This window comes from Cavia porcellus, unplaced genomic scaffold, assembly GCF_034190915.1.
Source record: "Cavia porcellus strain 051 isolate PalLab524CR breed Dunkin Hartley unplaced genomic scaffold, mCavPor4.1 scaffold_15, whole genome shotgun sequence".
NCBI classification, from domain to species: Eukaryota; Metazoa; Chordata; class Mammalia; order Rodentia; family Caviidae; genus Cavia; species Cavia porcellus.
The window spans coordinates 60,776,279-60,798,519 of NW_026947498.1; the positions used below are offsets into that span (position 1 = coordinate 60,776,279).

At 33.6% G+C, this 22,241-nt stretch overlaps 1 protein-coding gene across 33 annotated transcripts in view; it reads right to left on the reverse strand.

The window, feature by feature from the left end:
* Positions 1 to 22,241, reverse strand: part of Zbtb20 (zinc finger and BTB domain containing 20) — an 838,748-nt gene that overhangs the window by 402,606 nt on the left and 413,901 nt on the right. For 7 of the 33 annotated variants that reach the window (XM_063225291.1, XM_063225289.1, XM_063225288.1 and 4 more), the window contains one exon: positions 10,404 to 10,450. The exons of the other annotated variants lie outside the window; for them this stretch is intronic. The gene's annotated coding sequence lies outside the window, so the exon portion shown is untranslated. The remainder of the gene's footprint in view (positions 1 to 10,403; positions 10,451 to 22,241) is intronic. 33 annotated transcript variants of the gene reach the window in all.

Consider the following 22,241-nt stretch of genomic DNA (forward strand, 5'->3'; position numbering starts at 1 on the left):
TATATATATATATATATATATATATATATATAATGACTACATAACAAATACTTGCAATGGACATAAACATTATATGTCTCAATTAGTCACTGTCATGGTTGCCTCAGTGTCCTGAATCAATTCAAAACCTTAACCTTTCATGAACTTTGAGAATCAGCCAGAAGTTGCACGGTGCCAGATCCAGTGAATGTGTGGATTAGGATGCACCACAATATTTTAGATGCTTTTACAAGTTTGCCTTTCCAGGGATAGCAGCATTCGCCATAATTTTATCATACCTTCCAAAGACACTCATTAAAGAGAACTTCAGAACTGCCTGAGAAAGTAGCAAGAATAAGAAGAAGAGTATGTTTGAGGTGAGGAGAAGCATCTTGAGGGGGTTTAAAGACAATGTACCTTTTACTAAAATAATTTTTTTAAATTTCAGCTCACACCATATTTTTGGTCAGCCCTTGTAACTAACAAAGCATACTTAAAAATATCACTTAAGTACAATAGAGATGACACTCACAGCTGCAAAAGATAAAACTTGGTCTAAGTATTTTTAAGAACAAATAATAATCATATAATACTGGGGGAAAGTCAAAAGGAGAATATCTTCCTTATATTCCCCAGAAAACTCCTCAGAAAACACAGACATCACCTTTGAAATCTCTTGTTTAAGTATCTTCATTTTACAGATCAGGTTTGGCGGATTAAAGGGACAACAACGTGAGGCTGCTAATGTCTCTTAGGAAATAGTATCACTGTAAATTCTTGGCTGGTCCCAATTTCACTTCTAGTTAATCATCCATATTCAGTCATAAGCACAAAGGAATGGCATTTGTAGTGTCTTTACAATATATAAAATATTCTCATAAACATCATATTATAGGATTGCCTCATAATAGTATAAAGTGAGTAAGAAAGGAAAGCATATTATTCTCATCAGAAGATCACAGAAAAAGGAAATACATTTATTTTTATTAAGTATCTATACTGAGTCAAACTATGCAAATCTGAAAGGAAGCCCAAATACAGAGTTTTACACAATATAGAACAGGCTCTGGAACTTTGATCATTGCCCAGGGTGAAAAATGGCAGTGCTAGAACACAAATGCAGAAATGTACTTCAAGATGCCATTCTTTTCCCACCAAACCACAGACCAAATTCTCAATTTGAAACATCTAATTATTTAACTGCCCCTCAGGATGTGGCTTACTGAACTGCCAGAGCTATAACCCACTAACATTGTTCAGGTTTTTGTTTTTATTTTTTTTTTTTTATTTTATCTACTCATGCACATGTACGCATCTGTGTGTGTGTGTGTGTGTGTGTGTGTGTGTGTGTGTGTGTTCCTTCAGTGCAGAAGACTGAATCCAGGACCTCATGCATGCTACTGCTGACTTATAGCCACAGCCCTCTGATTCATTTTAGTTACTCTTTAGTTACTTTTTCCTTGAAAAGATGTGCATCTTTCTAACATTACTTACTCTGTCACAGGGAAAAAGGAGATGTTGTAGTATTTCCTTGGTTGTAATGCTAACTTTTTGTTTTAAAAAAGCAACACAGATAAAAGGATAGAAACGATACAGTATTTCAAAAAACAGTAAGTTAACACTAGTTATTATACTGCAAGTTGTTATCTTAGAAATAGTTGTTCAGGTTGCAAGATTTAGGCTTTGAAAGTCACTCCAGTTACAGATGCAAGAGTAACACAGCTCAGTTTTCACAAGAATACTATTTGCAAGAAAGACAAATCAAAGAATAATCAACCACAAAGCCTAAATTTTGACAAAGCTTCAACTTTAAGCTGTTAGTTCCTGAATAAATCATAACACACATACCTATCTGAATAAGGAATAGTCATAAAGAGTATTTTTCCATTCAGTATTCTGAATTCCAGACTTTCAAAGCTACCAACTCAGACTTTGAAATTCTCTATAAATTAATAGAACTCTTATTTTTTTCTTTTTATATGCATTTACTTGAGCAGCATTTTTTGTTTGCCTTTAAGATACTTACATACTCCTATTACTTTTATACTTACACTCCTATATTCTCCTATCACATCTTTTGACTCAGATAATTTAAAAGTTTGACAACGCATTGTTTTTCTGTATGAGACAAAGATTTCATCTAGAAGCCATGTTGAGAATTTGGAAGTCATGAGGGTCTAATAAAAAAGTAAATATTTATGAAACTAAATTGAATTTTTTAATATTAAGGGGAAAAACCTACTGAGAGAAAATTATTTTATATTCTAAACTTTATTACTGAGCTTTTTTAGATTTCAGAATTTCACAGTTGATCCTATATAGAGGTTTTTATTTTTCTGAAAGCATATGTTAGAAGAGTATTAAAATTATATATTAAAGTTATCTGTCTGAAGCATACCCTGTAAAATATCCCTATATAGTCATTATTTGTGCTTAAAACCTGGCCTTAGGGAACTAAGAATTGTGCAGATCAGATCCTGTTTTTGAGTAACTTTATATCCCCAAATCAATATGTTGAAGGTAATTACTATTGTGACTTATTTGGAGATAGAATCTCTAAAGAGACAACCAAGGTTAAACAAGGTCATAAGAATGGGGCCCTAATACAATAACAAGGTCCTTATATGGAGAGGAAGTGATGCAGAGAAATGCTCTCAGGAGCGCATTAAAAAAGACTATTTGATGAAATATGACCACAGCAAGCAGAAGGCCATCTGTAAGCCAAGGAGATTCTAAGGAGAAAGCAAACTTGGTGACGACTTAATCTTGGGCATCTAGTCTCCAGAATTCTAAGAAATAAATTTCTGCTCAATTCACTCACCTTGCAGTATTGTGTTATGACATCCCTACTAACTAAAATTCCCACAACAATCTGTAATGCAGAAACTGTCTAAAGACACTTTATGGGTACAGAAACGAGTTATGAGAGGTTCAAGAAATGTCCCAAGAGACAAAGAATAAATAAATGGAATACCTGAGATTTAACCTAGATCTGTCCTCCAGGACAGTATTTTGATTCCCTATTTTCCACCTAATGGGGAAAATGTTTTTGTTCTTCAGTCTCTGTTCTTTTTTTGAACAAAAGACTAATATCCAGAATATTAAAAGAACTCAAGAAAATTAGACTCCCCCAAATAAAAGACCTAATAAGATCGGGTAATTGAAGTCAACAGACACTCTTTATAGGAAGCACAATGGCAAATAAATACAAGAAGAAATGCTCACTATGACTGATTATTAGAGAAAGTCAAATTAGAACCTTATAGAGATTTCATTTTATTCCAGAAAGATTGTCTATCATTAAGAATTCAAAATAAAACAAAACCTGGAGAAGCTGTATGGAAAAATGAACTCTTGTATATTGTTGATATAAATGTAAACTAGTACAACCACTGTGGAGATTTCTGGGGAGATTCCTGTCAAAACTGTAACCAGAAGTCCCATTTGACACAGCTATTCTAGGTATCTTCCCCTAAGAGTCAGATATTATATTTCAATACTATATCCATACTTATGTTGATATCATCCCAACTCACAACAGCTAAACATTAGAAGTGACCAATATGTTTATCAATAGATGACTAGATTAAAACGTGGTATTTACACACAGTGGAATACTATGCTGCCACAAAAGGACAAACCAATCATTTACAGAAAAATAGATAAACCTTGAGATCATAATGTTAGATAAAATAAACTAGACACACAAGTTTAAATAGTTTATGGTTTCTCTTACATGAGAACACCAAAACATAAATAAAGAGCAAAATGAAATCAGATAATAGAAAGTAGGGAGACAGATCTTTGTCAGTTGAGAAGGCGATCAAGAGATGGAAGGAGGAGTGGAGGAGAAGTAAATGAAAAAAAGAAGACGTTTTATGTGCATGTACAAGCTCTTCATAAGGCATATAATAATTATATATTGTAAACAAGTACTAATAAAAAATTTAAAAACTTTTTATGCAGACTGAAATATATTATTCTTACAGGTTTTAACACTGCACCGTATCCTACATGTTTGAGTAAAAGAAAGCAACATAATTTATCTTTTACATACTTGAAGATAGTTATCATATTCCATTCTCTTGAATTTCCAAACAATCCCTGTCCTGTTAACCATTCCTTATATCACACCTTTCATTTTCCTAACATCCTGGTCAGATTTCTTGTTCTGCATTATTAAGTCATATTTCCCTAATATCATTCCTGAACAGTCTTGAAATATAAACACACAATTGTGCATGTATTCATATAAAAATGTCATCTAGGTAGATATAGGTATAATTCTGTTATATCAACGTGTATTTAGAACTTGGATTCAAGAACTTTGTATGGATCTGAATTAATGTCATGTGCCTATGTGATAAACATGCTTTCATATAAGTCACTGCAAAAAAAAACAACTGGTAAACAAAGTTAAGCCCTAGGATATCTCTGGAATATGCCACAGGACTTCCCTCTGGTAAGACTCTGAGGTGTGAGATTTTATGCAATAATCTTGTGATTTAGCCAGTTGCTTGTCTATCTGCACTTAGATTAATTATATATATGTATATATATATATATATATATATATGTGTGTGTGTGTGTGTGTGTGTGTGTGTGTGTGGATATCTATATACAATAGAAGAGAGTTCAGATAACATATTTTACAGATACACATTCAGTGAAATCACTTCAACTCTCTAGCAAGCACCATTTTTTTAAGGGAGTCACAAATCATTGCTTTATTTGTTGTTGTTTTAATAATGCATTCTAGACCTTTGCTCAGGGCCAACAGCAAACTGGTTGTCATCATAAGCTTTTTATACATTCTGATAATCAGAACATTGTCACATATCTAGTTGTCTATTATTGTTTCTCTTTTCCTTAGATAGAAATAGCAATAACCAATGATTTTATTGAGAAAGTCCCTGAGTACTCAGTGGTTCACTATCCTGATATTTAGGCTCTTCTTTTCCCTTTTCTGTTACCTTCCAAGGAAAGAGTCACTTATGTGTAATTATGAGGCACATCCAGATCCAGGGCACGTTGGCTGCATAAAGATCTGCTGAATGGGACAGTGGAGAAGACTTAAGATATTATCCTCAAGTGCCTGGTTGTGCTGGTAAGAAGGCACCAAGATGAGGAAAGGCTTTTCTTCTCGTTCCTACTTGTCTCTACAAGACTTCAGTATTTCAAATCTTGCTGTGCCTAGTTAGGGTTACATTTTTCAATCCACTCTGGATGATTTCTTTTGCCAAAGATAGAAGACAACTTTGTATTTTTTCAGTCTTAGCTAAAAATGGTTGTAATGTGTAATGTTTTATTTTCCCATGAAGGGTTTCTCTAGGCAACCATGTATCCCAACCTTTACGCAACCAAGAAAAGTTGTTTAGGAGGTAGAGGATAGGGAGGTAGTTTGGACATTAAATGCGCAAATCAGTTCTAATAAAAACACTGAAATTCAGGTGTCTGGGGTTAGAAATACTGGAGGGAATTCAATTACACTAATTAATATTTAAAAAAGGGCTAGAGATCACATATTGAATGTGGGAAACTAGGCCAGTCAGATATGAGCATATGGGGAGGGCAAGATCAACAGATAAAAAACAAATCATAAACAAATGCTCCAACAGGAATGAAATAGTGAATATGAAATAAATGTTCCAACAGATACTGAAGAAGAGGAGAAGTAAATGGTTTACTAGACATAAAAGCAAAATGTTCCAACATACACAAGATATTTGTTGGTTTATGTAAACACATATATTATAGAAATGATTTTTCCAAATAGGTGAGTAGGAAATGTTATCCATTTAATAAAAATAGACAGTATTAGTTGTGTGGATTCACAGACCAACACATTTGCTCTCATTATCTCACTAGTTCATCACACAGGAGTCTCAATAAAGCTTGACTTTCATAATAGATAATTCACTCCCTAGTGGCTAAACATATATGGTTATCAAAAATCTGACAGAAAGTTGAAAACTGCCATACACTTTAGGTTCTACATAAGTTCTTCTAATGATGTGATTTGGCTGATATCAAAGCTTGTATCACTTTCTCTATTTAGATTTGTTTTTTTAATTTATATTCTTTCTAGAACAGTCAGTTCTCATTTTTAGCTACTCTTTCACATTCTTGAAAAATTTCTACAGAAAACATTTATGGTAACAGAATTATTTTGTTTCTTTCATATAAATGATTCTTTTTTTCCACAGTACCATTTCACCATGTTTTTCATTTTCTTTCTGTTTCTTATCCTTTTCTCCTACCTTCACTGTGGCAGCTTTGAAAACTGGAAGCCAAGCGTACTCACTGGATTGACCTTTCCATTGTGTATATTTAATATAAACATTTTTTGGATATACACTGGGTTGCTTTTGCATTAAGAGGCAGAAGTAGAAGCAAGGAGACTGAGAACTGAAACTGTACTGTCTTCCAAACTCTCTAGTGTATACAGATGGTAGCTAAAAGACCTTGAATAAACCTTCTGTCCAAATCAATATGTGGTATTTGGCTCACAGGGGAAACAAATCTTTTCTTTCAGAGACCTAACCTCTATTTGAAGAAATAATTTAAATATAACAAAACTCATAAGATAAAGCATCCACAAAAGATTAAATTGTCCTTAGATCATAAAAGAGAAGGAAGAGAAAACAAGGCTATTTCCTAAAACTTTGTTTGAACCAAATCAGTGGTTTTCAAACTGTGTCATAAAAACTCCAGACTTAGGAAAAAAGTTTATAAAGAATAGTTGAGCAGTTAAAATTTAATGGAAATGTTTCAAAAATACAAATTTATAATTGTGATAAAATCAATACACAAAATTAAATGTATTTAAAAAGTTTAAAAATACACTGGAAACCAGTGTGATGCTACAAATTAATAAATATAATATTGTTAGTGTTCATGCAGACCTAAAATTAGAATCTGAGTTTGGAAGACAAGTCTTTTGAAAACAACAACACAGAAGAATGTTACTGTATGCAACTTATCTGTATGTCTCCTGATTTTTTTGATAGCATATTGTACTGTAATTCTGATTAGAAAATACAATGAATACCAAATCCAATGTAACAATTCAATCTTGACTTCAACTTTAGTTTCTTCATGTATCGACCATGATGTTGATTGAGCTCATAATTTTCAATACAACAAACAATTTGAATTTATAGAATGAATTTATCTTTAAAAAATAAACATTTTATATGTAAAGAATCCAAAAAGACATAGTTTTTGAAATGAGGATTTGTTTAAAAGAAATATGAGAAATCTCTAGATAAATAGTCCATATAAACTCTCTAACTCAAGGCAGTATGATTCTCCTTACTCTAGCTCTAGGCTCCTAAGTTTCAGAATTTAATGATTTACTGACTTAGATCACAGCATACAGCAGATGTATTGGCCCAAATCAGATATCATATACTTATACACTAATTTCGTTAGGTTTAGGAAATACAATGTTTTCCCCCTAAGGAATACATTATCACGAAATCATTACATATTCAATTAGGTTATCTTGTCTTAAACTTACACAGTAAATGCAATGGATCAGACATCCTTAAAGTGTCAGACTATTAGGATTTAATATATTAGTCTGAAATTTAAACAGTAAAACTAGGAAATACGTCAATGTAAATGTCTTTAATCACCCAAGAAGGTCATATTGCTTATATTAATATGTAATTTGTGGACAAATGTATGAGTATTTTTCACTCACTCAAAATATATTACATCAAAGACCTCAGAAATTTTTCCCAACATTAACCAACCATTACTTACAGTCAGGAAAGAGGAAGCCACAAATGATTTCCACCAGAAGATGAAATTAGCAAGCTTAAGGAAAAGATACCAAGACCTGAACTAGTCTCTATCACTGTAACATTTCAAGAATTGCTATATACTGAAGTGTAAATAATGACTCAGTTGAATAAGTCTTTCATGATCTTTTTTCTATAAAATAGTCAAACCAGAATTACATATACACATAAATTACTTCAAAGGTATGAAAGTTAAGAATCCAGGTGAGTTTCCATTTTGCCTCCACATTCCTAGTTCTATGACCTGGACAAGTTAACTATACTGGCTAAACCTCAGTTTTCGTTTAATAACAGCTATTCTCATGGACTTATAGCAAGAAATAAATTAATCAATAAAGTAATTAAGAATGTTGCTTAGCATGTTGCCTAATACATGGAAAAATTCTCAACAAATATTAACTGTAATTATTAAAACATTTAAGTATCTAGAAGTCAGCTGTTTTCTTCTGATTATTTCTTTATAGCCTAATTTCACTAATAGCTTATTGATTATATGTTCTTTTCTTCTGCAATGATATTTCTATTAAGGTTGCTTTTTCTTCAATTCTATAATGATCTCTGGCTAAAATTTTTTTTATCTGTGTTTCATTTATTAAAGAGACTTGGAATTCATTTAGGTAGCTGTGCACTTGGTATTTAGTTATTGTTTATGCTATTTCTTCATTTCTACTCAGTAATTTAAAAAGTAAAATTTAAGGCAGAACTAAACATTATTAGAATTTATTGGGATAAATTGTTACCAAAATTAAGCAAAAAAGGATACTGTCAAGATGAATTGCAACAAAGAAGAAGAGTTAATGACAGAGGCTGTAAAATGCTTATGTAGTAGGAATTAAGTGAACCCCACAGAAAGAAGAGAAAACCATAAAAATTACATGATTTATAAGAGAAGCTCAAGGTAATCAACAGAGTCCAAAGACTATTATAGGATACAGGAATGTCACTTCTGGATGAAATTTTGGAAATATAGTAATACTGTAAGGATTAATGTTTTCTAATGAATTGGGAACTATAAGTAGGATGGAGGCAGAAATAAAATAAATGGAATTTTAACAGACTTTTAAAAATCCATAACCAGTATTGAGTGAGCAACAAAGTACCTGTGTGTTTATACCGCTATAAATGGGGTGCTTAACAAATGCTCTGTGGTGATGGCAACAACAGTGAAGATGATATATTTTAAGGAGTAGAAACAAATTCATGCACAAGACAAATTATAATGAGAATCCATGCTAGCAGACATAGTGTCAAGATATTCTGTGACATACAAGTTTTTCTTTAAAAAACTAAAGACCTAAAGATTTGTATTTTGAATAAATATTTCACATGGGTAACTAAAACAAAATATTTGGCTTACTATTTTGAGTGTAGATGTGTAACTTTTTGCTTTTGCCTCGATTTGGACTCAACTTCCATGAGCACTAAATTCACTGAAAAACTAAAAACAAAGATATTGCCAAGGATATTGAGATGGTAATGTAACATCATGCCTGAGAGAATAAACTATCAAGACAGAACCAACTGAAATGGAAAGAGGAAACTAAACACAAGTCACAGAACTTTACTACAGTGTTAAAATAAAAATATGACTAAATACAATCAAAATTGCTATTCATAGAACAGCAAAAATTTTTTCTCAGTATCTACGTGAGTAATTGGAGATTATTCAAAATATGGGAAAAGTTTTTATAATTATCTTTGCTTCCAAATGACATCTTAAGTCATGTCACAAAAAAATTGAAACTTTACCAGAAATAAAACATTTAGATTACCCAAATGAAAGGTAAAGGAAATTTACAAATATCTGGGAGAAATATTAGATAACTGGTTTAGGACAATGTATGTACATATTTTCATGATAACCCTGATATTTTCACTTGTTGAGAAGAAATCACATTACTGTACTGAAAACATTTATTTCATTTCAACCAATATTCAACATATATTTCTTTCAAATCTCTATGTAGGAAAAAACTGGAACCATCCCCATCCCAATATGAACTATATAATTTGTAAAATCATCTTAAAAAGAAAAACAAAATTCTCTCTGCAAATTCTGTCTTCTCACTTTTGAAAATAATTAGCATTTGAAAAATAATAACAATACAATATTGCAAAGTATGATCTCACAGTGAATATAGCCACTAGGACAATATGATAATTTAATAAATGACTTTGTAATCATGCTTTCCTTTTATGTTGCTATTCTATTGATAACTTTAATTATCCATGATTAAAATATCTTTTCAACAATCTAGATATACATGCACTATGTATGGTATATACATATGTATTTATGGCTTAAAATGACAATGTAATTATATGATAAATATTAAAGAATTATTGCATTTTTATTTTGATAAAATCCTTTCTTATGTAATATCATTTCATTTTGGGCTTTTCCGTGCTGCTTAATGTTATAATTAATAATTCATATTTTTGTCTTTCTCCTCTCACTCTGACAACTTTTATTTTTAATCGGTGGGCATGTGCCAAATTGGTTTGTTATTTATTTATAATGGAAAATGACAAGGGATTTGAATATGTGGACTAATTTAAAGATATTTTCTTTCATGCCACAAAAATTTCTTAGTAATAGGGATGTGTCTTTCTTACCTTTATGGACACAAGGATTTCAGAGAGGTTAAATCAGTTGTCATAGTCTAAAGCAAAAACATATAAATACATTAAAGAGAACTGTTCATTTATTTTAAAAAATCATTTAATTTTGTGAAAACATCTGGGCACATGCATTAAAAGAGAACAAAAAATATCAAAAATTTAAAAATACTTCCTATTCTAATAGATCCTCCAGTGGCAATTAAGTAAAATTTCAGACAAAAACAGATTTATTTGTATTCTTTCCTAAAAGCCAAAATATGCAAATTGAGTAGGAACAAAGAAAGATAATTTCAAAGATATTTCTGCTGAAAAAAATGTCGCCCCGGAGAACATGGCAGATAGATAGCAGCAGCTATGGAGGCTCTCTGAGATACCCCACTTAGAATCCAGGAATGGTGCAGTACGAGGAGTCCTAAGCAAGGGGAGATATACCCAGCCGACCCAGGAACAAACTAAGCTAAGAGAAACCAACTGGAAATGAATCCTGGTGCTACAACAGGAACAGATAAAATCTCAGCGTTGAAGCTGGAACCCGCACCACTGGAAGCCGCGATTTGAATTTCCTGCTGCCGTTGCTGCGTCCAAATCGGCACAGCAGGGAGAGAGATGCGTGAAAGCTCTGAGAGTGGGAATTGGCGAGCGGAGTTGAGAGTGGGTCTGGCAGGGAGCCCTGCATCGACCTGTGGTGAGTGAGCGGAATGGGGACCCTTCCATAGAATAGGAGGCTTCAGCAAAGGACATACTGGGACCAGGCAGACTTGCCAGAACAGGACGCTGCAGTGACTTCAGTTGCACATTCCCCTCTCGAGCGGGATTGGTGGGGAGTGCCTGGTCTGGGTGACGCAACTGACCAAGACCCACTAGGCTAGCCCAAACCAGGTCCCAGCGCCTGGAGGTGCACCCTAGCGGTGAAGCGTTCAGTAGGTTGACATGGAGGGGTGGGCCCAGCAGAGGCTGCCCAGGTTTGTGTCTCCCTAGTACACTGCAATGAACGGGAACACCTAGCTGGCGCAATTCAAACAAACTGTAACAGACAAAGAGAAAAAAATTGGGCCTCCTATATTCACTTGTATAGAAGGAACAAAAAGTATGGAAAGAGGAAGCAACAAGAAAGGGTCCTCAGTCCCCAATCCTGAGAACACTGATCCAGGAAAGGGAAATGCAAAGGAAGACAGAAAACATGCAATATCAGACAGTGCACCAATAGACATAAAGCGATATATCCGGAGCCTCACAGACAAGTTTAAAAGTGAAGTATGTAACGAAATAAACCAAGATATAAGTAGAATAATTAGAGAAGTGCTAAGCACTGCCCAAGAAAAAACAGATGGTGGAATGGAAGAACAGAAAACAAAAGGGAGAATTGTTTGATGGAGAAAATAGAGAAAACATAGAATACATGAAGCAGGTTCAAAGAGATTACCAGGAAACTAAAAACTCTATCGAAAGCTGGCATAACAGCTTGAAAGAAACTAAAGATAGATTATCTGAACTGGAAGACATATTTGTAATGTGGGAACATGAAATGAAAAACTTCTTAAAAATAACAAGAAAACAAACAGCAATACTACAAAGGCTAGAAGATGATAAGAGGATCTATAACTTAAGAATTAAGAACATAAAAGAAGAAGTAGGGGCACAAACAAATGGACTACAAAAGCTATTCACAGAAATAACCCACGAGAATTTCCCTAATTTAGCAAAAGGTAAAGATACTCAGATATATGAGGCATACAGGACCCCAGCCACCTACAACCCAAACAGAGCTACACCCAGGCATATAATATTCAAAATTCCAGAAATCCAATATAAGAACAGAAGATTAAAAGCCGTCAGAGACAAAAAACAGATCACTTACAAGGGAACACCCATCAGAATTACAGGAAAGTTCTCGGCACAAGCCATTAAATCATGAAGAATGTGGGGGGAAATAATTCAAGCTTTGAAAGACACCAACCTCTAGCCAAGATTGATATATCCTGCACAACTGTCCCTAGAAATTGATGGAAAAATAAGGTGCTTCCAAGATAAAGAGGAACTAGGGGAATTTGCAACCACCAATTCAACTCTACAGAGAATACTACAGGATATTCTAAAAAAGGAAAATACCAAGATTCCAGAAACAGTAGCAGAGATGCCACAATGAATGGAGCAGAAAGTGAAATGAAGAAGACAAACTGACAACAAACGACAGAAAAAGAGCTCAACAGAAATGAGGCAGAGAAGACTGGATGGTAGGAACAGCTATTTTGGAGAAAACAAGACATCATAATAGCTAGTGCTGATTTAGTATCATCTTGTTTTGAAGTCCCATCAAGCTTTTATTCTTCTGTCTCCATCGGTCTTAACAGGTTGTATCTTATTGGATTTTATTATATGTGATAATATAAGCAAAAACTTTTATAGACAAGGAGATTACACAGAAACCATTGTTCATTTTCTGATAGTTGGTTCTAATACCCTGTAATACTGTCATTCTCTTGAATGGTTTTACATTGTCTTGATATGTTTGGTGCAACAGTATACGAAGTTCTACTCAAAGATTTCAAGGAAAGAGACACTATGGTGACTACTTTTATGTCAGGATATCTTGTGGTGAAACACTATTTTGCTTAAATGGTTATGCTTTGACTTGTGCTGTTTTGTTGTTATGCCCTCTTTTATCTCAATCACCTTTTTTAAATTATTTATTTTATTTTTATCTTTTTAATTAAGGGAAAAATAAAAAATAGCAGGATATATTATAGTAACCCAATTTGATTTCCTATTAACTTGATTTGAAACCCTGTATTGCCCTCACCATCTTGTTTTGATTGATTTTCCCCTATTCTGCTCTGCTTGATAGTACCAAGTTCGAAAGTATAGGCAACAACTGTGAAGACAATAAGATTCATTATGATGCCCATTCTGGTTGACTATTACGTTCTTTTAAAGTCCTGTAATGTCTCCAATGTATTGTTCTTATTCTTTACTGTTTTGTTCAATTTTATTATAACTGATGACATAGGCAATTCTTTTTAAGATAGCAAGAGGCAATATGGTAACCACTGTTGATCACCTAGCATTTTGTTTTTACATTATCTATTATGTCCATCCTTTTGATTTGACTGACTCTGTTCTGTTGTCACATTTGGTTTTACTCTCTTCAAAAAAAAGCAGTAAGATAAAACCCAAAATGTTTAATTGTCATTGTACAAAAGCAAAGAAAAGAAAGTGCTCTAAAGGATATAACTGCATATATTTAAGTGTATAAGATAGATAACCACATTACTGAGTTTTGTTGGATCACTGAACAGAAGTGTTGCAGTCTCACTGTTTGAAAGTCCACTTTATATGCTTCAATTTTGTAACTTGAACAACTATTTCTAAGATAACAATATGTAATCTATTAACTAGTGATTTCCTACTGTTTATTTTTTCTGAAATTCTGTATAACTTGTACCCTATTTTTTTCTTTTTCTCCTTAAATAAAATTTGAAAAAAAATGTTCTGTCCGTGAGACTGTATTAAACATTAAATAATTTCTATAGTTCTGCTCATAACCAAAAACCAGTATTAACTTAAATGCTAAGGCACTGAATCACTGACACAAAATTTATAGTGTAGTTTCACAAACACTATGACCAAATCATAATAGAAACTGGTTGCAGTGAAGAATCACAACCCTCAAATGACTGCTCTCTAAGAGATTATTTGCAATACAGTCCGGAGTGATGTAACCCTAGAATCTACACTTTCAACCTGCTCCAATTGACACATTTAAATTTGGGAACTACTGTATACTTTTATGGAAAAACTCTTCTACCTCACCACAGCTTCCACTGTCAGATCAGCCTTTTCAGTCCACCCTTTGTGTCAAACCTTAGAGAATTCAGGAGACATAGGCAATTTGATCAAGTTATATGCCTTCTCAAAGATTACACTGTCCTCCCTTTCCTTTATTAGTTCAAAACTATAATGCGTCACCACTGGGCCTTACTTAATCGAGACCCTTCCTTTAGGCTCTATGTTTGTTGTCAAATTGTGCAACTCTTCGGGGCAATGCCCCTGCTTCCACATTCCTCAGTTTCTAATGCTTGGAACAAGAGAGCTTTAAAACAAAATAACTTGGTCAAAGATTTCATTTAAAACTTGAACAGTATTTATAAAATATAAAATATAATATCTAATATAATATTGAGTACTTCAAAATAATTTTATGACCTTAATTAATTTTGTTGATTATAAGTTGCCACTGAGTCATATGGGAACTGATGCATAGAGAAGTTAAGTTATTTAGTGGCAATTCGTTTGGAAGCAGAGTCTGACCTAGAACATAGATATTCTTAGACTACATTACTCTGACTTCTAATCTACTCCTTGAGTAAACTTTTCCCTTCCTTTATGGAACATATCTACTATATGGACTCTGTATCAACAAAATGTCTTATCTGTGCTTATGTATATACTTTTGTCTTTCAAAAATATTCTACAGAAAAATTCAATTGTACAAACATGTTTGTATAAGATTATGCAATCTGAGGTGGTTTAGTTAATAATAGCAGCAATAATCATCATGCCAGTCTTATGAGGTGATAGGTTCGACCTGGTAATAGCAGGTTTAAAAAAACTTAGTATTTAGAATTTTTGTATCATTTTAAGGTTTGGTACCAGAATAGATCTGATAACTCTGTATCAGAAAGTTACAAACATCCATGACTACTAGCTCGGTATCTCTAATCAGTATTTAAATATAACAGTAACTGCAAGTAATGCTTTTACAATCTTACCCATAACAGCTACTGTATAATGAAAGAAAATAGAAACTATTAGAATAGGTATAACAATCTTGAAATTATAAATTTTCAATACAGCTCTAATTAATCACATTATTTGAAATATGTTCCCTGTGAGTATGGGTAGGAAGAACACACACACACACACACACACACACACACACACACACACATACACACACACACACATGCACACAAACACACATAGACATGCATAAAGTATGCCTATTTCAGTTTTTAGGGAAGAATACCAATACATTTGGTTAGTACATTCACTTCAATAGCAATTAAAGTATCTTTTGAACACAAAAGTTGATTTATATTTCAATATTTTTGGTGTCTAAGTTGGGATATGAATAGAAGAGGACTGAAGATGTATACAGATTTGTATGTATGCATGAATTTAAATACTCTAAATTTAATTTAAAAAGTAATTATTCTGTTTATGTATTTTTATATTAAATAAATACTTTTTATCCATAACTGGAATTTACATGGGCTCTATCATGACACGTTTTGAGACTCTCTTTAAATACAGAAACAAATTTTTCCAAATGAAAACTTCTATTTTTTAGTCTTTTTCACGTCTAAATATTTCACTGATTTGTCCAGAAGTGGTACTGAACTTCTAGTAGTAGTACTGAGTACTGCTAAAAGAACAATCTGTTTTATGATGATTGGTAGTAATGCTTTTCTATTATCAGAAAGAAAACTACAGAAATGCAAAAGTCTTTGATATTTGCAATTAGACGAAAAATAATATTGTAGAGTGCAACTGGTATCTGAGATGTGAGGACAGGTTGAGATGGACTTTTTGGTTTCCTTCTGTCCAAAAATTTCCTGTTTCCCTATTTCCTATGGTTACCACCATGGAACATGTTAAAATCTCAGTAGGGACTCTGTTTCAACTTTTCCTTCAAAACAGAAAGAAAAAGATTAATGGAAAAAAATGTCCTTCCTATCTCCATGCCAGGCACCATGTAAGAGCCACAAACTTAAAAGCCAGGCAAACAGTCTTTTATATGCTCCAAAGCTCAGCAAGTGACCTAGTGCTGCAAACATTCCCAGATCCAGGCATGTGACCTGACTAATGTGTGATGTGAGATGAGTCAAGAAAAATGGAACCATCTGTACTTTTATTAGACAGTCAAATAATTCCTCTCTTCCATCCAAAAGCCTAATTTTTACTTCAAGAGATACACAGAATGCTGTTTTTAATCTAATTTTTAAAATTAGTGATGTAAAATTATTTGAAAAATTTAGCAAACAGTGATAACAAAATGGACTTAAAATCATGATTGTTTATAAAAACCATATTTCCTATTCATCTGCGTACCAAGACGTATTCAGTATTTATAGGAGAAAATAAGGGAATTAACAAGTTATAATCATCTTCAACCACAAATAGATGGGCAATCCTTACAGGAAGTGACAGAAAAAGAGGCTACTGTAAATGTTTGCAGAACCCTATCTTTTACACAATAGTATTATTATTAGCATTTTTATTGTTGTAGTAGAGGTGGTAGTAGTATTTTGGGATGTTGGGCGTTAAACTTGGGGTCCTGGGTATGCTATGCATGCATGTTATCACTAAGCTACAACTCTAGCATTTTATTACTTAAAACTGCATAACAACATCATATCTCTATTACTCCACATGAAAATTTAAGTGGATTGCTGTTATTTTTTCAGTTTTCAATCTTGGTAGGAAAGAAGATAAGAGTTGTAATAGTAAAGTATTTCATAAATAAAGGTTGAGCCTGCCATATTCTGCTTTTATGAAAATAACTGATGCACAGAAAATAAGAAAGGCAAATTGGACTTAAGCAAAATACTGTGGACAAGGTGACAGAAGAATCTGTAGAGAAATCCAAGGCGTTTATTCTCCATTTATAAAATAAACCATTGCTTCACTTTACAGATAATATGTATAATCATATCACCTCACAATAGAAGAATCCATATCACAAGCCAGGTACTATTATGTCAGACATTTAAATGTAAAATTATCTCTAATTCTTACTAATATGCTGCATGTGTTATAGTTTGCATTTTACAGATGAGGAAACAGATGAAACGGCTTATTAAATTTGAAACGTAACTAACTGGAAGAGCCAACATGTGAACTGAGGTATGTCCAGTTTCAAATCCCGGATCTCAAAGACCAGGCCAGTATTTAACTGATTACACAACAGAATTACCTGAGAAACTTTGGAAAATAATTACTTGATGTTCAAGACCCAGCCTAGAATAATTAAATCAGAATTCAGTTTTCTTTTCTTCCTCTATGTGGGGAGAAGCAGTGGGAGTTAAAGCCAAGGACTCTCTACCACTGCATTCTTATCCCATATACAGTATTTTTTTTTTTTAATTTTGAGATAAGTCTCACTGCTACCCAGGCTGGCTGTAATTTACAATCTTCCTGCCTCAGTCTTCCAGAACGCTAGGATTACAGGTGTGTGCTACTGCTCCCAACTAAAGGAATTTCTTACAGTTGGGCTTGAGACAGACATGAGTGTAAAAATGGGAATTCATTTTAAAACTCTGTAACATCTAGGCTATGTAGGAAGCCACCTCTAATGGTGTCCTGCTATCATGAAGGTAGGACCTTAGCTATGTACAATGTGTGCTGTAGCACTAGGACTCCTGTGTCCTTACTCTTTCTTTAGTGATTTTCCTTGCTCAGCTTGCTGTGCTCTTTTACAGTGACCACTTGGAAATGTAATATACGTGAAGACATTTATTATAAGACATTGCCACACCAGAATTTAGTCTTAACACCATGTTCACATTTATCTACAAGCTGTAATGAGTACACAAGAAGAGTCACACTTACTTACTGCTTTCTTTGCCACTCTCCAAGAGAAGTACAGCGATGCTGAGGCTTTTCAACTCAGTTTTTCCCACAACTGTGTTGAACACCAGGAAGTTAAAAATCTGAACATATTTTCCAATAATAAACAATGTAAAACCAAATAATTGGTTCTAAGGCTGAAAAATTTATACTTATAAATTCACTTTTCTGAGACTTGAACAAATTTCACAATGATACTTTTCTTTAACTCTACTCTGGTTCTCACAGTTTCCCCCTTAGCTTTACTGCTGGTATCACTAACTTCCTTTGAAGCCATCGTTATGATATTTTATACAAATAAAGTGCAAAAAAAAAAAAAAGAAACAGGAAAAGGGTACAATCGTGAATGTTTTGATGCATTAACATAAGTACTGTATGTTGTCTGGGTGAGATCAGCATTTAGACTGATTTCTGCCCGTATAGGTTTTTTAAAGTTGCATTCTCACGTTGACTACCAAGCGCAGTCATGAACACTAAGCAGTTATTATTATTATTTTTTAAACTATGCTATTTGAGTATTGGAAAGTTCGTGCTTGGAGCTGTTTGACAACTGAGAAATTGCTGTATAACACTATGCTGAACAACTATTCATACCAATTAAACTTTGGAAAGGACTCCTTTCACAAATCCAATCAATTTAGCTAATAGATCTTACAGGGAAAAAACTTCATTACTACTCATTACAATGCTATTTCACTTAAGATTCAAGGCAGCTGACCATCATTCAAAACATAAATGTAAAGAGAAATGTCTCCAGTGGAAGTGAAGGAAAAAATATCTGGTATGGGAAGGTAGTAAATCAGGAAGCAGTAGGTCTAGGATTGCTTCTATACTATGCATCTTTACTGTCATGTCATGAAGGTACTTTGAGCCTTGATTCCTTTACTGTACTGAAGCTACATCCATTTGCGGGCAGTGATTCAAAATGTGCAGTCCCTATCAGAATCACCTGGGAGAGTTAGAACTAAAAAGATCAGCTTCTACCTTGGATTCGAAGTAAAAGTTCAGAGGCAAGTGCCTAGAAGGGGATAGTCAGTAATCTAGATTTTATTAAACACTAAATTCTTTAAAATAACAAATGGTCATTATCATCCCCAAGCAATCCTGACACATCTGCTTGCATAGAATTGTAATCTAAGGATACGTGAAGCTTCTGTATGAATTTGTTCATTTTCACTGCTATCTACTTAAGTCAGGAATCTCAAATTCTCTCTCAGAAATATTTAGAAGAATAACATTACAGTCTACTTTAGTTAGATAATAATCTCATTTCTGAATTTCACTTTGAATGTGTATATGAGGCAGAAGTCAAGCAGAGGTTATGCAATTAGCTCGGAGTCAAAAAGAAAGCAAGGAGTAGAGCTGAGAAAGAACCCCAGTGTGAACTTGATTTTAATTCAATCAAACTGTTAAGGTACCAACCACGCACCTTTCTCTATAATCACAATGAACTTTTTAATAAACAAATTTATATCGTGCTAGCAGAAAAAAATGCAACAGTAGCTTTCTGGATTTTAAAACAGATTGAATTCTATGGATCTGGGGTCAGGATAGCTCAAGAGTCAATAGGATTCCTGAGTTTCCTATAGTGAGAACATACATTTGTCTTAACCTCTCTATATGTGAAGTACATACAGTACTCCCGTACCTGTACCTCACCTCACACTGCTGACTACCGCAGTGGTGGAAATCATAAGTAGAAGTGCTTACCTAGGGTTGGCTTTTCACATGAATATATGGACTTCTATAGCATTGTCTGGATACGATAAAACACAAACTGAATTTTAGTAGGTGCTTTGGGAAGATTTACCCCCAGTTTCTGTCAGAAGTCTATATTTTTACTGTAATTTATCTAATGCACCTAAGATGCTCAATACTTTTACATGCAAGCATGTTTAAAAATAAAGAGCGAGAGAATGGGTTGTTAATGAAATTCTTTGATTGTAAAAGCACTTCTGAATGATCAGGTGGGAAAAGATAGTAAGAGGAAATATCATACAGTGCTTAGGTGCTGTAGCAATACTGAGCATAATAAATGCAGAAGAGATCAGATATGAATAGAATTTTTTATCCAGCTGCCATGTATGCAGAATATACAGATGCTAATTTTTCAATAATACTGATAAAAATATTGTTCAAAATCTCTTCTTTCAGTCTTCTCACTTTGAAAGGCATTATATAGAAAAACACCCATCTGTCCTAGTGAAATGGTGAATGTGTGCGAAGTGGCTAGAAAAAGGGCCTCTTTACAAGTGTGGAAAAAGGAGCTCAAATAGAGGCTGAAGAAAATAGTAACACTATTACAAGAATTATGCAGACAGGCACAAAAGTGATCTTTGAGAAACATCAGAAACAACTTTATAGAGGAATTAAATGTTATACTGTAATCTACCAAATATATAGATTTATTCTCTTTCAGTTAGGTATTTGCAATTTTTATATTTTTGCTTGCTTTAAATAGAATCAGATAGAAGAAATTGTTATCACTGCTGTTTAGTTTAGGTGTAATATTAACATAAACTCCATACCAGACATTTCCAACAGTTCATGAACTCAATGCTTATAAAGAACTTATTTGCAATTTTCTATTCTCAGTACTTGCTCATAACCCAGATGCCTGTTCATTAAATATGCCAGGTCCTAGTCCATGGTTACCCTCCTTTTGAAGAGATAGAGGAGATGCTGAGATTTAGGGACTCTCTTAGCCATACAGGAATGTCTGGGTAGGATTCTGAGAAAGCAGTGGATGGGATAAAAGTCCACTAGTCAAACACTCCTGAATGTTGGCAACTGAATCAGCCAAAAGACACAATTCTTCCTTTGTTCTTTCCCTTTGTCAAATAAAGGATTATCTCTAGGATCTTATCTGTTCTTGGTCATTAAATGCAGGATTGGGTTTGTACATCCAACTGCATCCAAAAACACTGCAAACTTCCAACTTGGAAGAAGACATAAACTTCCTCCTCAGGGAAACTCACTAAAAGTAACTGCACAATCACACAACCTTTACATACTCCTAGAATAGGAACTGGAGAGATGGCTACCAACATAAGAAAGGACTAGTAGAAAATACAACAATATTTTGGATTCTAAGCATAATTTGTCACAAAGATTCACCTGTATTAAGGGAGACTCCACATTCTGGGTCACTAAGCTATATTTCCATCTTCAGAATTCAGTCAAAGTCACTTTCTGCAGAAAGTTATAAATGCTTTCCTAACAGATTTCAGTAATGAGATTGGAATGAACATCAGGACTATGGCATAAAAGCATCTCCCTGTTCCTTGTTCTAAAAGTTAACTATTAAACTCTGTTTCCTTCATCCTCATTTGGTTTACTCAATTTTAGAAACAAGGACATGCTGATCAGATCACGCTGGGCAATTGAACACCTAGTGAAGCCATTATGAAGACAGTGTTCTTTCCACTAATCCTACCCAAAGGGCTTTTATTATCACATTCACAAATCCGGGCCTCTGGTGAAGGATGGAAAGTATCTTCTTTTGAACAAAGTTCCTTTCCCTTTATTAGTTTTTTGGTTTTGACATATTCAGTATTTAGAGTGATTAATCCCCCACCTTTTTTTGCCCCTACGCTAGTTTATTCTTTTAATTATTTACAGACTTGTTCATCTGGACACTTAGTTCTAGTGGAAGCTGGCTGATATTTTTTCAATGCCTTTTAGTGGAATGCGATAACAGACACATGGAGAGGGCACTGGTTTTAACCATATCTTTGGGCTTCATTTGTGACAGATCATCTTTCCTTTTATTGATTTTCATATCCCCTTTCCACTCCACAGATTAAAATGGCTTCCATGGTGTTCCAAGAATTGGTGGCCATCACTGTTAAAACCAGTGTTCAAAATGGCTGTTCTCTTCATTTTACTCTGTTGTAACAAAAGTTTTGGTTTCATTTCATTTGTGAAGTCATTCTTGCAGAGAAACATAGTTTCTCTGAAACATTGGTTTCAAATATGTTTTGATTAGGGTTGTAACCATATCGAATATATATTCAAGATTTCTTAGATTGACCAAGTGCAACTAAAAGCAAAAAGAGACCAGAAGATTCATATGTTTCACAAATTAATTAGAAATTCATACAAATGTTAAATTTATCAGGTGGATAATAGTTTACTTTTGGAGAAAAATTTTCCAATGTGAATGATTCAGTGAATGAGATGGGAAAGGACATATAGTATACA